Consider the following 16,134-nt stretch of genomic DNA (forward strand, 5'->3'; position numbering starts at 1 on the left):
GAGTTAATTTAATAGTATTTTTTTCATGCATCAGGGTAAAACAGTGTTACCTAAATGATGAAAATTCTCTAAACTATTTTGTTTATTTTATTAAGTTGATTCTTAGCATATTCCAATGGTGAAGTCTAACTGTCTTTGGTGACATGTCCAGTAACTCCTGATCTAGCTTTGCATCTCATTTGCATAATACTTTACAGTCAGGGATTAAAATTTAGATATTTTACTGCATTTCTAGACTATGTGTGAAGTAATAAGAGTAATTTGTATTGAAGTAGTTCTCTACAAACTGAACACCATTGTACCCCTGGCCGAGAGAGGATAATTCCTGCGTATGGTGGTTATTTAAAGAATGTAATAATTGTGGCATTGGTGCGTGGGTAGATGTTTGGCTTGCGTTAGTTTTGACTTGACGTGTGCCAAAAAGTAGGATCTCAGCTCCTGCGGTGACTGAGTGGTGTCCATCTCACGTCTCCGAGTGGCCGTGGGGTCCCTGCTGGAGCTGGAGCTGGGCTGTGCCAGGCTCGGGGCCCTGGTGTCTGTATCTGAGCCCCAGCTGGGGGTGCTCGTCCACACCCTCTGCTCTGTGCCCTGAAGCACTGCTTTGCTTTTTCAAGCCCTGAACTTTCATGTCAATCCACAGCGTGATGTGCTGTCCCTGCAGCCTTGCTCTTCAATGCGCCGTGTGTGCACACCTGGGAAATATTCTTCCTTTTTATACACCACCTCCTCTCATATATTTCTGAGCATCATGTGGTGCAGCTTCGCTTCCAATGCGATGCCAGGGCTGGCATTGCAGAGGAGTCAGATGTTTTGTGGTTTCTAGACGAGGAATTCAAACAGTGCAGTATGTCTTTCATTAGCAGTAATAGTGTAATCTAGCCCAACAAACAGAAATGTCTGTGTACATACAAAGGACAGTGAAATTAATAATTTGAAATACAAGAAATATAATGAGAATAAATTGGCAAATATTTGAAAAGTTTTAGAAAACATAATGCTTCTGAAACAGAAGAGCATGGGGAGTCAGAATGGCATAAACTTGGCATTATTTTGCACCTGCTGAAATAAATGTCAGAGTTAATGTAGATTTCTAGGATCACCACAACTACTGATAAAGTAGGATCCCAGCTGGGCTAGTTCAAAAAATCACAAATGATTTTTTCAGTAACGTCATTAATTTAGGGCTGTAGCAGTTTTTTAGCAGTTTCCTGGCAGGTTGCTCCACACATGGGCTGTTCTGATAAAAGAAGCCATTTGCCTTTGCTGGTGCTGGCATGGAAGCTGCCCACGCGGCGTGTTCTGCCGCTCCTGCCTCTTCTGCAGCTGGCACCTTCCTGTGCTTCTGGCGCCTGCTTTCCGTGGCTGCGCTTCTTCCTCCGCTTCACCAATGAAAGGTGCTTTTCTGTTACCTGAGCTTCCAGCTGGATGTTGAAGGTCAAACTCCTTCATGTTTGGTGGGTAGTGGAGAGCCAGAGCCGGCAGCAGGGGCGGCTGGCTGCACAAGGCAGGAGCGGGCAGCAGCAGAGGGGTGAGAAATCCCGGGGAGCATCAGTAAGGCGAAGCCTCGTGACAGGTTGCACGCAGGGTTAGGCTTAAATGTATGCAATATTAATGAGGAAATCCTTTTTTTGAAGGGCCGGGGCTAAAAACGTGGGCCATTTCTCTGGGTGCCTGTACCCCTGCAACCTTCTTAGTTATGGGAGATGGCGGCACAATTCCTGGCGTGAATGCACTTATAAGGCACTTTTACACTGTTACGAGTATGGCTAATCCTCTTTCATGGGGGGATAACTCTACTGCAATAAAACGACCTTGTATTTGTTAAGTAAGTTATTATTTCTGTGCAAAGAGAAGCCTGGGTCTATAAATAATAAGTCAGAATTTATAAAGAGGACACCTGTGAACTTCTTGTTGCTGTATACTTGCATTGTGACTGTAATTGCATTACAATGTACGTTAATGCTGCTCATTTTAATTTTATATTCTTGGTATTTTAAAGAGAAAATAGAAGACTCCATAGGTAGGATTAAGAAGCCGAGAACGTTTCCTTAGTGCAGCTTCATGGGTTTCAAATAAGCAAAACCAGCCAGTCAAGCAAACAAAATCCCCAAGTGCTGAAGTTTTCAAACAAAATATCAGAAACCTTTAGGCAATTAATAAAGCTGAACACTCACATTTTAACACAACACTGAATGCATTAGCAAAATGTAAATGAATAGATAATTTAAATATAAAGTTTTATTCCCCAGGCACTAAAATGCAAACAGCAGAAAAATATGGGCAGAGTTAACTTCCCGATTCCTTTTTCCTATTGCAAAGGCAGATAGATTCTTTCCTTTTTTATTTTTTTTATGTCTTTTTTTTTTTTTTTTTTTTCCTCATTACCTCTGGAAACAACTGCATTGAAACAATGTGTCTTTGGGCTGAGTCTAAGAGTGAAAGTTTAAGTGAAAAAAAAAAAAAAGGTTTTTCTTCTGTGAAAGAGAAGGGGGCCGCGGCTCTGCTGATGGCCTTATTAACACAATAGGGTGCTGGCTGGTTTTTAACACGTTCAGCCATATTAACTTATTTTCTGTCGTCGGGATGTTGTTTTTATTTGTTTACTCTTGTTTGTTTGAACTAATCGCCACTTAAGCAAAAGTCTCCCTGCCTGCCCTGCCTCCTTCGCGGAGCATTTAGCCGTGGTGACCAGTCAGGCATAAAAACGTGCTTATCTGCAAATGAATGGCAGCTCTTTGCTTCATTAAAGCCTCTTTCTCTTTTGGCACTCGCATTGTGACCCTTTGATATTAATTCAAAGGGCAATTAAAGAATGCGGCCCATCTTTGAAGTAAAGCATTCAGGGCAAGGAATGGGATGAACCTGGGACTCTGATGGACTGTGCGCATTCAACGGGCCTTTTCAAGGCAGTTTGAAGTGACTCAAAGAAAATGGGCAGGAGAAGGTCAAAGAGAAAAAAGGGGCTAAAGAAACAGTCTGTATTTGTTCGAAGTATTAGCCAAGCAAACTGCAAATAGCAACAAAATGAAACAGTTAATAGAGCAGCCAGACAGAGGCATGTCAATCACTTAACTTGAACAGCATTGGGCTAACCAAGGCTTCAGTCCACTGTGTTATCTAATTATCTTGGGAAAGCCAGTAGCTGGAAGTAATGGTATTGTATTTCTTTCTGCTTACTGCTCAGAAAAGGTGATAAATACTCACTGCTTCATAATTATTCAGCGTATATACATAAAGAGTGGTGGGTTGGTGGATTGTAGGCAAGCTGCTCGTCGAAAACCAACAAAAAACCCTTCGCGATTAACCTGGGGTGCAGAATGTGTGCATTAGCATGTTTAAAAATCGTGTAAGGGTTTGCATATGTAGCAAACGAAGGCATGCATGGTTTCCTCTGGAACAAACCTTAAAGACAAACACATTTACAAACCTAGGAGAGTAGTTTTCTCTTTCCCCCAAATATAGTTTTAAACCACATATAATGTTAAGGGTCAGACTTTAAACCACAATAAACAATGAGATTAAGAGCTGAGACTGCAACTCTCCTTACTTAACATATGCTCTCGTACCTAAGTGCCGTAGCACACATGGTATGAGATTCCTGCCTTATTTTGCCCTAACAGGGTAAATTAAGGACAAAGTTTCAGATTTTCCTTACAATTTTCTTTGTATTGTTGGTTAAATTATCCCCATGGGGCTTAATTTTCCACTGGCCTGAATTTACGCATACAAAACAAATACACTATTTTATTTGCACAAATGGTTGTGCCCATAAACAGGCATATTTTAAGGTCCTGGCATAAGAGAAGATTCCTGAGTTTATCTTCATAGTTGCATTAAATTGTTGTCGTTATTGAAACAAGGAAATAATACTGAATTTGCAATGTGAGAGAAGCGGTCTAGTCTTGATCCAGCTAATGCAGAGAACTGTGTAATAACAGACACATGGGAAGAAGTGTGTGGTGAGAACCATCTTGAAATACATACAGTTTTACAACATTACTTAACTACTTGTATCTTTTTTTTTTAATGCATAATGGGTTTTAGTTGGAAAGAGCGGCCCATTGATTTGTACGGGCAAAATCTGTGGAAAGACTTTGCGTCAGGCGTGAGCTTCCTGCTGTGATCACCTTTGCATAAAAGTAACTTCAGCCACCAGCACAGTGTTCTTCTGTGAAACCCCGCTCCCGTTAATAAGCCCTCGGCTGTGTTACAAGGTTGGGTGGTACTCGCGGATTCATTGGTATAACAGGGTAAGGAATTCGTTGCAAAAAAAAAAAGCTCTGCACACATGAAATGGACAATATACAATATGACTTAACGCATGTTAAAAAAAATACTTCATCGACAGCTGGGAATGGTTTACTGTGGGGGAGAAGGAAGAAATCGTTTTTTGTCGCTGTTGTTGAGAAAACAAAAGCATTGGCATAGTCAATTAAAAATCACTTTTGTTGAGATCTTGCATGCTAAATTTTAACCAGAGGGACTTTTTCCTGGCTACGTTGCACCCTCCTTTGAACTTCAGTCTAACAAATAGTCTAGAAGAGTATTCAGTGCGGTTGTCTTGTATGAAGGGTTCTGCCATCGTACAAGAAGAAACGTCAACTCTTCTTTTATGGTGTTCACTGTATTTTTATTAAAGGAGGAGAAAAGAGGAATTCCTGTGCTTGTCAGCCATAGCACAGTTTCAAAGCTACATATTAATAGAAAAAAATGGCATTATATGAACACTTCACTGTCTAAGAATTCCAGCTGGAATAACTGTACAGAACCATTGACCTCTTTCATATTTTGTATGGCTCCCTCCTGGTGTCTATAGGGTTTTATCTACAGTCTATTGAAGTTAAACCTATTAATTGATTTTGTTTGGTTTTGAAAGAGTTTGTACCCAGACCACTTAGAGGGGAATGTTGCTAGTATTAAAGCCTGATGAGGATAAGGCTTTATGAGGACTGATGTTTATATCAGGAGTGATTAAATATTGCTAAACCAGCTGAGAATAGAGAGGATTTCTAGAAAGGGCAAAAAAGCTCAGCTGATGCAAGCTGCCTTGACTCCTAAATCCAGCAGGGCTTGGACCAAATGAATGCCATGGCAATTCTGTTCCATGTAGATTGCCACCTGCTCCAGCTTTACTGTCTCTCATTTTTGATTTCAAGCTGTTTCCAAATACTATCTAAATTACTTTCTGCTGCAAGGGGAAAATGCTCAGTTCCAGCTCCCTAATAGGAGCTGTGTTTGTAAGGAGGGTTCGTGCACGTCCCAGAGGGGCTGTTCATTATGTTGTTTGGTAGCATACCAGCTTAATAGGCTCTGCTGATTTCAAATTTGGAGCGAAGGACTGAAAAAGGAAGCAATAGTTTTCACATTGTGAAAGGAGTGAAGAAAAGAAGGCTGGATGGAGTCAGCTGAGCTGGGCTGTAAGGGAATTGTCTCATTATCCAAAGTGTAAAAGCTATTTTAGGGAGGTGCCATCACACCCCTGTGTGCAGTTGTGCCAGGTCCATGCCCAGCACAAAGTCTGCTGAGCTCTGGGCCAGCTGTGTGCTGGTGTGGCTGGGGTCAGTCACCGAGCTGAGATGGCCTGCTCTCAACTGAGTGGGAAGGTTACTTCATTTCTCAGAGCTGTGGGTTTGACCAAAGCCCAGGTAATTCCATGAGGAATCTGAAGGGAGAGCTTTCTAAGGCAGTTTTTGTCCATTTTTCTATCTTTTCCATGTCATGAGACGAACAAGAGCTGAAGTATTGGAGGAAAAGGGGAGCAAAGGGTCCATCTCTGCTTATCTTCTCCAGGAATCTCCACCAGGGAGCTTTTGCTCTTTCCTGACCTGTGCAGTGGCAGGAGCATGAGGAATATCTCCCCTTTTCTTTTTCTTTCCCCTGCTGTGGCTGGGAGATCAGTTACTGTGAAAGAGCCCTGTGGCAAACAGAAACCATTACTGTAAAATCCCGTGGTGTGCATTGTCTTGTTTGAACATACAAAAACAAACTTGTTTAACTATCCTCTAACCGACTAACACTTCAGTCTTACTCTGAATTTCTCACCTGGCTTTTCCACCACCTTTTGCCCCCAGATGGGGTTTCCTCCACCTGCTGGAGCAAGGAGTGGAACCCGAGTGTGTCCCCTCCAGATGAACTCCTTCCTTTCCCTGTTGTGCCATGGCCTGGTGTATCCCTGCCCTGAGCTTTCTCCAGTGAAGAGTTACTAGTTGGTCATACGTGTAGATTTTTTTTTTTTTTTTTTTAAAGCAGACCTTATTTTTTAACTGCATTTTCTTAGTGCTTTCGGGAAATATTGTTGCTTACCAAGAAAACAGAGCAGCTCTAAGAATATAACATCATAATTGCTGAGGCTGTACTGCATTTTATGAACAAAAATAAAGGCTAGTTGCTTCGTTTTGCTAAAACCCCTCATTTGCTGTGTCCCAGTGCTCCTTGAGACTGGAGGCCTTTTATTTGATGGTGTTCCTTACCAGACGCTGATTGCTATAATGCTATGTGTGCGACGTACACTTGATACATCATCTAAGCGCTGGAAAGCGTTCGTTCTCTTTGTGCGATCTCTCAGTCCTGATGTAAACCAGGCAGAAGTGCAGCAATTCCTGCCATAATGTAACATGATTCCAGGAATTAGAAATTTCCATCTCGGAATGTACCAGGAAGCGGCAGCGTTCTTCGGCTGGCGGGGATGGGCTGGCGGCAGGCTCCAGCCCTCTTTTAGCACACCAAGTGTGTGTGTATCTGCTAACAGTGAGGGTACAGCAGGCATGAACGTGCACATATGTATAATTACAAAAATAAATATGTGCTTCTCTGCGTCTACACAAAAATTAAATTTCTCCTTTCAAGAAGCGAGTCCAAAAATCTGAAGCCTTGGCTCGAAGTTGGCACTGCCTGCCTGAGCCGAGGGGCTGGATCCTTCTGCTGCGGGAGCTGTTTTGCCACCAGCTTTCGTGGCTCCTGGATTGCAGCTGGAGAGTGCTGTGAAGTTATCCAAAAAGAGTTGTGAGACTGCAGAAATTCACAGATAAATCTGAAAAGCAGTGCACAAAAGGAAGCTTTTTAGAATATATTATTGTTCTTGGGGCGCTTTTTTTGAAGTTTTGAGGCACTTGGGTACTACTGGCAGTCTTACAAAGCTTGAAAACAAAGGATTAAACTCTGAAGGAGTATCCTTAGCTATTTTCTGTAGGTTAGAAAACCACTAAATGAAATAAGCATCTGTTATAACCAAATTCAAATGAGAACAAGTTAAAAAGACAAGAGAAAGGCTTAATAAAACATGACCAAAATTAATTATTACTAGAAAATAAGTTTTTTCCACTTACAAACAATTGCTGGGGCTTAGGAATCAAGTCTGGGGTCAAAGGGTCTTGATGGCCAAGTCAAAGGGCACCCAGAGATGTATATTAATGCATGTCAGCTTCTAGATCCTGGAGTCAAGCAGTAGTTCATAAAAGAAACAAGGCATCTTAAGAAGAAGTGTTATTAGCAAACATCAGGTCAAAGTTTATCTTTGGGTCAGTGTGTACCGGAGGGTCACCCATTCACTTGCCAAATGCAGGCCTTATCCGTAAAGCTGCCTCAGTGCAAGGTGTTGAGGGAAAATAGAAATATCTTAAGATTATTAAGATTAAACTGCAGAAACCAGGTAATTTCTCAGAATGCTTTGCAAGATTGAGACTTACATTGAGGGATCCTTAATGGAGAAAAGGAAAATGGAGAGTGAATTTAAAATATTTTTGTTTGTTTTGTTTCTACCATTTTTAGTTGTAAGCTAAACCAGACTTTTGTTTGGAAGTACAGGATTCTCTGCAATGTCTTTGCACTCTATCCTGAGTCAGAGCCGGTGCTCTCGGGGAAAGACGTGGCTTTCTTTTGAAAGAACCCGTGCAGCCAATGTCAGCCCCTTTGATGTGGAGGTATTGTAAATCTTTCCACGTGATTCTTCCTGGAAGCCATGCATTTCCTAAGAAGCGTGTTGACCAGTTCATCCCATTTACAACGCCACCGCTGCCGCTCTGCTTTCTCCTCTTCCCACCGCCTTGGGTGTGGGAACCCCGGCGCCCAGGGCAGCCGCGGCCAGGGGCGCAGCGCGACGCAGCCCGGAGGAATGCTCCCGCTGTGCCGGCGCACACAAAGGCTGCCTGCTCGCTTTGACAAGCCCATGCTGCAGAAAATCCTGGCGATCTTTTGTGCTTCGTGGTGTAGACTCAGTTTAGTTCCACGCTAAGATGCTCCCCCATTGAACCAAGTGGGGGGAAAAAATGTGGAATACGCTTCTTTTAAATACTGTTATTCTGGTGCCTTTAGCAGGCAATTTGCCTGGCTTGCTGAAGAGATCAATTTGAATGTTGCGACTCTGGTTATGCTTTAAAGGGGAAGAGAAGAGCATAGCTGTAGGAATAAATATGATTGTTTGTTAAACCGCATTATGTTCGCAGTGAATAGCGATTAAAATACAATGTGCAATGGTAACCGGGTGTTTCTGAGAGCCAATGTGACAAGAAGCAATAGAAATGTGATTTTTTACTTACATAGTGTGAGTGTTGTAGCCCTGGATTGTGCATTTAGTACGTAACGTTGTGCACGGAAAAGTCCTGAGCTCCAAAGACATCGATTAGCCCAGTGGAAAGCCCCGACGTGCTTGTGAGAACAGCAATGTGTTTGCTGCTCTTCTGAGCGGTAGCACCAGAATGGTTCCAGGCTCTTAATGAAGCCTTTTGGTACTTCTTGCTTTTTGGATTTTGTGTCAGTAAAGTATAGGAGGAAAGTCACAAGAAAAAAAGCTTGAGCCATAACAGACAAGCTTCAAATTTTATTTTATTTTTTTTTTAGATGAAGTATGTTTCCTGTCGCGCCCTGGCAGTTGGACAAAGCAGACTTTTCTTGGGAGCACATGATGTCTGCTAGGAGAGGTTTCCTGACTCCGACTGGAATTCCTGGTTAGAAGTAGAGGGAGAATGTGCCTGTCCTCTCTGACATAAACAGGGCAGATCCCTGCCTTCAGGAGTGCTCCCATGGCCCCAGGGAAAAGCTGTAACTGGACATCCCTGGGTCCTCTCGAGTTCCTCTGCCTCGGCTGTGTGGCTGCCATCTGTTGGGCACTGGGGCGTTCGCCTGCAGTGTGGGGGAGTCAAGCTCAGATGCTTGGGTTTGGGGGAGAGGAATGTAGACTCTTTGTTTGCTTGTTTGCTTTTTGGTGGTAGTGGGGAGCTGGGTTGGGTTTTGTTCTGTTTGTTTCTAAGCACTCGTTGGACCTTTCTGAGAGTGGAAATGGAGAAGGAGCTACTGCAGGGCAGGCAAGTGCTCATCCCTGCTCTCAGACCGTCCAGCGCACAGTCGGTCTCCGCTCCAAGCCATCCTGAATGGCTGCCACGGCCACGTGCCTGTCCCTCCGCAGAGAGATGCTTCCCTCTTTCCATTTTTCGTGAAAGGCTTTAACAAGATTTTATTTTTCCGCTAGCATGGGATGGGGGAGGAAGGGGGGAGAAAGCTTGGAAGGAGAAATGTGAAACGAGGAGAAGGGGAAATATTCCTGTCCTCACCAAGCTGCAACCATGGTCTGAAAGCATGAAATGACATGAATTAGAAACATACCCAAATGACAGAGCAGCCGAACCTTTGCTGGTATAATCTGTCATGGCTCCACTGAAGTTAATTTGAAAGTCTGTCTGTTCCTAAATAGGTGCAAAGGCCTTCCAATGAATTGTGTGTTACCATAGGAAATCATATTAAAGGGAATGGCATTTTAGGAGTCTGTAAGTCTTCACTTTTAATGGTAGCTGCATTGAGTTTGATATAAACACTCAAAAGAACTTGCAGGATTGTCTTTAACTTTGTTTGTGAGAATAGCCATGCTGCTAAACTGAGTTTAAGCCTTGTAAAATAGTTTGCACTAGAGCTGGGTCCTGACGGAGCTCTGCTGATTGCTGGTGGTGGAGAGCTCAGCCCAAATTTTGGGAAAAAAAAAAAAAAAAAAAAAAGCTGCAGGTGGGGCACAGCATTCAAGAGGCCAGTTTGGGGTGGGAGGGTGTTCAGCGTGTTGGTGGACTCGAAGGCTGAGGAGGAGGAGGGTGGGAAACTTGGTTCCTTCTGGCACTCAGAAGGATCAAATATGCTTCTAATTCTCTCTCCCTACGTGTTGCAATAACAAACTAAGCCCTGGGATTTATCAGAAAAGAGCTAGGACCTTATCTTGCTCCTAATGAAGCCAATGGCAACATTAGTTTACTGCAAGATGATGCCCACTAATGTAATAAACAATTACTTTAAAAGAGGAAAACAACTGAATGCCAATTAAGACAAGCATCAGAATGACAGTGTTCCATTTTTCCACTGTACAGAGAATAATTTATGGCCAAAGGATTACTTTTGAAATTGTTTTGAATTCTGCCCTTTAACTTATTAAATGAATCCTTCTTAGGAACTTGATTGCTAATTCACTTTAATTTAAAAAAGCCCCACTGTCTTCTTTGGATGTAGGCAGAGCCCTCAGGGGTCTATAAAACTGTCAATATGGCTGTTAATTTGGGTTTTCTTTTTTCCTTATGGCTGCAAGCTTAATTGTAAGAGCTGGGAAGATGCCATGGTTTTGGTTTGCACAGGCTCAAACAGTGTCTTAGGGGTTTCAGAGCCCTCCACAAGTCATGGGGACCCTCCTGCTGCTGCTGCCACCATGTCAAGTTGGAAAAGCTGCAAAAATTTTGGGAGGAGCAGGGGGTTGCTGGTCCCACCTGGTTTTCATGCTGGAATTGGAGGTGGACAAGAACGAAGTGCCTTAGTCCAAACATCCCTCAGCTTTGGGTGGGTCTGGATCCAGATCAGAATCTGAACTTTTTGTGCCTCAGGCTCATCTCTAATTGAAGCCATACAAAACCACACATTTCACATGACTTTGATGCAAAACCATAAATAGGCCCATTTTTTATTCAAAACAAAGTCCAGGCTTGCTTAAAAAGATCACAAGCCTTCTGCTGAACCTTGATGGTCCCAGGTTGTAATGAAAATTCAAGTCTTAAACATAATAGAGTTCCTGGAGGGAAAGATGCTTCTTTTCGTCACGGTAAATGTGACTGCTCTGAGACAGGCAATGGTGCCCACTCACTGCAAGTTATCTCAGAAGATGGTCCAGACTCTTCCTCACACAGGCCCTGACTCAAGTTATTTTTCTTGTTTTAGATTCTGATCAAAATTTCTAATGGTGCAATAATAGCATGAAGATTTTAGCAATGTAAATTTGCTACTTCAGCAGAATAACATGATGGTTAGCAACTCTAATGGCAGATGGAAGCTTTCCTTTGGAGATCATGACCTGAGCTCTTGCTGTGAAGTTATTCACTCCACATATTGGCTAACCTGTCTGCATACGATGATGTAAGTTAGACTCAAGCGAACATCGACCAGAGCATAGGATGGGTCAAAGTTTGTTTGAAGGGTACTATTTGGTAACTGCCTTTAGACCAGGATTTGGAAAATCTAACATGAATAAAGCACTTGTCGCTGAAAACCTCAGAAACATTTCCAGGGCATCTGTTGCTGGGCCATTTATTGTCGTTTCTATTGCTGTGGTAAGCAGGAGCCCTACTCACGGCCTGCTGCTGTGCTGGGAGCTGAGCAAGGCGGAAAGGCCCTGCTGGTGTAGGCACACGGTGCTCCACAAGTGCTTAGACTTCAAAGCAGGGGTGGAGGCTCCTGGGCTCTGATCGGAGCGGGCTCAGCCTGCTGGTACCCATGCTGCAGCACAGACGTTTCTAAGCTGTGACAGCAACAAAGGCTCCGTTTGATCCTATCAAATTAAATGTCTGTCCTGACGGTGAGCGCTTTTGGCCTCTGCTGTGAGCCCAAAGATGCATCATATGCTACCAGGGACAGAAACACTGATCACCTGGCCAACAGTGGGTGAATGCAAAATGTCTTCATATGCAGACCTTGCAGGATAGTGCTCCTGCACTTGTGGTTTGTGCTCCCTGTTGGCAGCATTAAACCTGGGGCCCTGCATCTTGTTCCCCTGCTTATCTAATAATAAAAAGGAAGCCACTTGGAAAAGCTGCAAAAAGCTCATGCCGTAGTTGGTCTGGTTTCCTTTGCAGACGCAGGAGGCTGGCTTGTTCTGTTCTGTCTCTTCCCCACTGTGCAGAGTTTGCTCTGGCAGGCTCCCCCTGCACATTGGTGGCATCTGTCAGGCCCCATCGCTGGGCTCTGTCTGGCCATATTGCAGGCCAAGGTTTGACTTCCTAATCTGCATTTAACGCTTTGATGTGGCTCTCAGCAGGGCTTGACCAAAGCAGGCAGAGAATTGCATCTCACAATCCTGAGGGTGTGAACTGGGGGAAAAACTAACATTTTCAGCTTGCGGTCAAATAAACTTAAACAGGGCTTGAATTTTGCTGAAATTCAGTGGGTGTTGAATACTTGTCTTTTTTTAAGCTTCTTAGAAAATCCCACCAACATACATACTGCTGGGTACACATAGGTAGGAGGGAGCAGCCTATGCTACTGGTTGCGCTCCTTGCAGTACTCATCCCGGGGGACTTTCTGTTTCAGGTTTGACTTCATGATTAGATGTGCCTCTTACGTAGCCCAACCCAGGCTCCCACTGGAGGACCTGTTTATGTCCGCCTAGGAAAGCTCTCTCATCACATATTTTCTTATGGAGCTATTAAGGCTTTTACTTTTGGTGTTAGGGGGCATCCAGCATCACATGTATGAGTTCTGCAAGCTGCGGTGCTTGCAGTCATGTACGAGTGGAACAAATAGGGATTTCAGTTCAGTGGTGCCATAGCACTGGAAGGCAAGATGAAGCAGGAGACAGAACTTTTATAGCTAGATAGTTGATATAAAGCTTTTCCCAGATCTTTTTTCATCTCTTCCCCTCCCCCTGTAATGTTGAGGACCTGTGGGAAACTGAGAGAACCTTAAAATAGATGCTATCAATTAACCCTACAGCCTAGCAATTGAAGATAGCTGATTTTACAGAGATCAAAGATTGTAGCTATGAAACTAGGCATTTTAACAACTTTTCTGAATTCATGCATTTACATCTTGGCAACTTTGTGGGATTTTTTTTTTTTTTTTTTAAGTATAGCAAAACTGTTTGGGGCCATTTTCACTTTTATATCATAGGATTTATGCTTTTTCTGGAGGTTAAAACCATCAGCTGTAATTAAGCCATTGATTTGTCAGTGTGTAGAAGATCATCTACTAGTGAGCTCCTCTTCATGGTCCAGAAAACAACACAGGTTGTTTCATTGGATTCCCAGCTGGAGGAAAAAATAAATAAAATGAAATTAAAGGACATATACCCTGTGTCTTGTGTGAATGGAAAACTCCTGATACATGAGGGTGATGAAGGGCTAGCAAGGATATGTAAGTCATGTTTAAGGTACATGCTCTCCATTTAGATGATCGAGTTAATTTGTTGTTCAAACTCTGGGTGCCTATGCTGCAGGGATACTGCGTGCAATGTGTGCAGATCAGCGCTGCCTTGGGCTGTGTCCTTGGGTTATAAATGATCCTACAGCACACGTCTGCCTTTGTGAAATTAAAACTGCCTTTTTTTCTCTCCTAGTTTTTGTACTAGGTGATTGCTACCATTGGCCTTAACAGAAGGTGTATGTTGTCTTTGTACGTTTGTTTGCAGATTATGCACTGTTGTGTGCTGTGTTGCATGTTCGTACTCTGTATGTAAGGTGTTCCAGTTGTATGTTTTGGCCATCGATATGTCGAGGATATGTGTAGCATGTTTTGTGATACTGGTCTCTGGAAACTAACTGAGGTAGTGTGAGAACAGAACCACGGAACACGATCAGGAGAAGTTAGTGAGGACTGGGGATCTGGCACCTTGGGTTGCACATCTTGGGTGTTGGACCTGGGCGGTTGTAATTGCAGGTGGGGGTGCAGGAGTTCTACCAGCCTGAGGTGTAGCAGAGGTGTAGTACTTACTGTATCTATACGGCTTCGCGCTTGCTGATAAATACAGGATAGATCAGATAAACGGCCCAAAGCAGCCTCAAATTCATGAGACTATTAGAAACTGAACCACTGTCTAAGCCCCAGTCTAATATTTTATCCCTCTGCTCAGGCTTTTCAGTATTCCTATTTATTTAAAGGCTTATCTAACACTTTTGAGGAAAATCGCTGGATCTTCTTGTATTCCACTGTTTGGCACCAAGGCAGAGAAAGCTGAGAAATAGACAACATACTTATAGCAACTTAAGCTCTGTAATTTCAATTACTTAAAATAAGAACAAAACAAAAAAGCAGCCTAGAAAACTCTTGTCGTAGCCCTTTGCCAAAAGCCACGCAGTAGCTGGGGCTGACCCTGCCTCGGCTGCCCAGGCAGTGCAGCAGCAGGTGGGGCAGCTCCTGGGGGAGTTGTATTTTGTAATACACAGAAGGCAATTCCCAGTCCCCAAGATGGGGGAGGCCTTATTTGTTGTTTAATTTGCTCAGTTTGACTTAATTTGTTTAATTTACACCTTTCTGGGAAATGTTTTGCAGTCAATTTTTCTCCAGACCTGCTTAAAATCATAGTTCTATTTACACAGCTAAGAAAATACTGAGTGCCATGGTGAAGTCTGCTATAATTATATACTGAAGGCAATAGTTGGACGATTTATATGGGCTTAGTAATGCAAGTTTTAAGTTGTGCTCTGTGCATGCTGTGGATTGCATGCCTATCAACACACACGTTTTGTGTCTAATTGTTTTAAACCTCTGTTAATGTCAGAGTCATAAAAGGGGACTTGATGTCAATTAAAGCTTTATCTCATTTTGATTCCTGAACAAATATTCCTTCAAAGTAAGTTATATTGGAGGAGGAAGAAGAAAGAAACGAGAGATCATAATTTTAGTGTCCGTGCAAAGCCTGCAGGACACACCAGCAGGCATTCTGCTGCTTCAGTCTTTGTTTTACGCCAACGGAGGAATCTTTAAGAAAAGCCAGCGTGTTTATCTCGCAGGCTTGGTGCAGTTATTTTTTCAGTTTCTGGGGCTGCTAATAATTCAGAGAGACAGTTATAAATTTATTGTTTATATCTGTAGGGGTTTCAAAGCAGATGATGTAAGTGTGAATATGTTTAGTCAAATAATTCTTGACATCTCTGCCATTAGGCATTCACCAGTGACCATCATTCTTGGAGGTTTTCAAGAGCGTTTATCAGCATCTGTCAACAAGTAGTAAATGAGGCCAAATGTATGGCAATTAAATATGTCTGTGGCAGAGAATGGATCATGAGTGACTCCCAGCTGGACAACTCTTCCAGCATGGTGTATCGGTCCCGTCCACTGACTGTGCTGAGGTTGGCTGATATTGGGCTTTGCTCCGTATTTTGGTTTGTTTGAAAAAGTGTGGGGTTAGAAAAAGCGTGGGGTTTGTCTTGGAAATTAAGCTCTCCATATTTCTTTTGAACAAATAGCAAGCTGTATACCTTCCTTCATTACCAACAAATTGAAGTGCTAATCTTTTATAGCACCGTGCACGTGCAAATATATTTTTTTTAATCACCTAGATTTCAGTTGTCTCAATGCCTGCCTTAGAAGATGTCTTGCTTTGATTTGTCTTGTCCATTCAGTGTCTGTGTGATGGCAACAGTAAGGTCAGGGGGCATCATCTGCAAGCTGTGATGGCTGCTGTGAGGTTTGTCTGCTTGCACACCCAACCAGAGCGGTCTTGGTTGTGTGTAGGTGTTGCCTGGTGAGCTTCCAGGTGACAGTCAGTGGGAAGGGTAATTGAAGGATGACACTCACTGGCACACGTGCTCCATGGGGCAAGAGAACAGGAGAATCTGCAGGTGTCTGACTTTTGCATGGCCCCAACTTAATTACTGTAGCAGCATCATAGGGTGTGTAATGAATGCAACGAGACTGATCCAGGGAGTCTGCTGCACCACTGAGTCCTTCACCTCCATGCTGGCAGCCAAGGTAGGAGCAGGGAATGAAAAGGTCAGGAAGCAGCACAAGGGGGTGCTGAGCACCCTACTGCTACCCTATTGTAACAGTGAAAAGGGTCATTTCATCCCAAATACTGGAACAACCATAAGAGTAGAGGCTGTCTTTGGCCAGTGAGACAGGAGGGTTCAGTACCCAGGTCCACGAGGGATGATGTTGGATTTTGCATTCAGCACCTCAATTCTT

General features: G+C 43.2%; 1 protein-coding gene across 10 annotated transcripts in view; it reads left to right on the top strand.

The window, feature by feature from the left end:
- Positions 1–16,134, top strand: part of PAX3 (paired box 3) — a 77,420-nt gene that overhangs the window by 24,280 nt on the left and 37,006 nt on the right. The window contains exon 1 of one of the 10 annotated variants that reach the window (XM_084530275.1): positions 13,595–13,610. The exons of the other annotated variants lie outside the window; for them this stretch is intronic. The gene's annotated coding sequence lies outside the window, so the exon portion shown is untranslated. Of the gene's footprint in view, positions 1–13,594; positions 13,611–16,134 lie in introns of those variants that run through there. 10 annotated transcript variants of the gene reach the window in all.

Source organism: Aythya ferina (assembly GCF_964211825.1).
Source record: "Aythya ferina genome assembly, chromosome: 9".
Taxonomy (NCBI): Eukaryota; Metazoa; Chordata; class Aves; order Anseriformes; family Anatidae; genus Aythya; species Aythya ferina.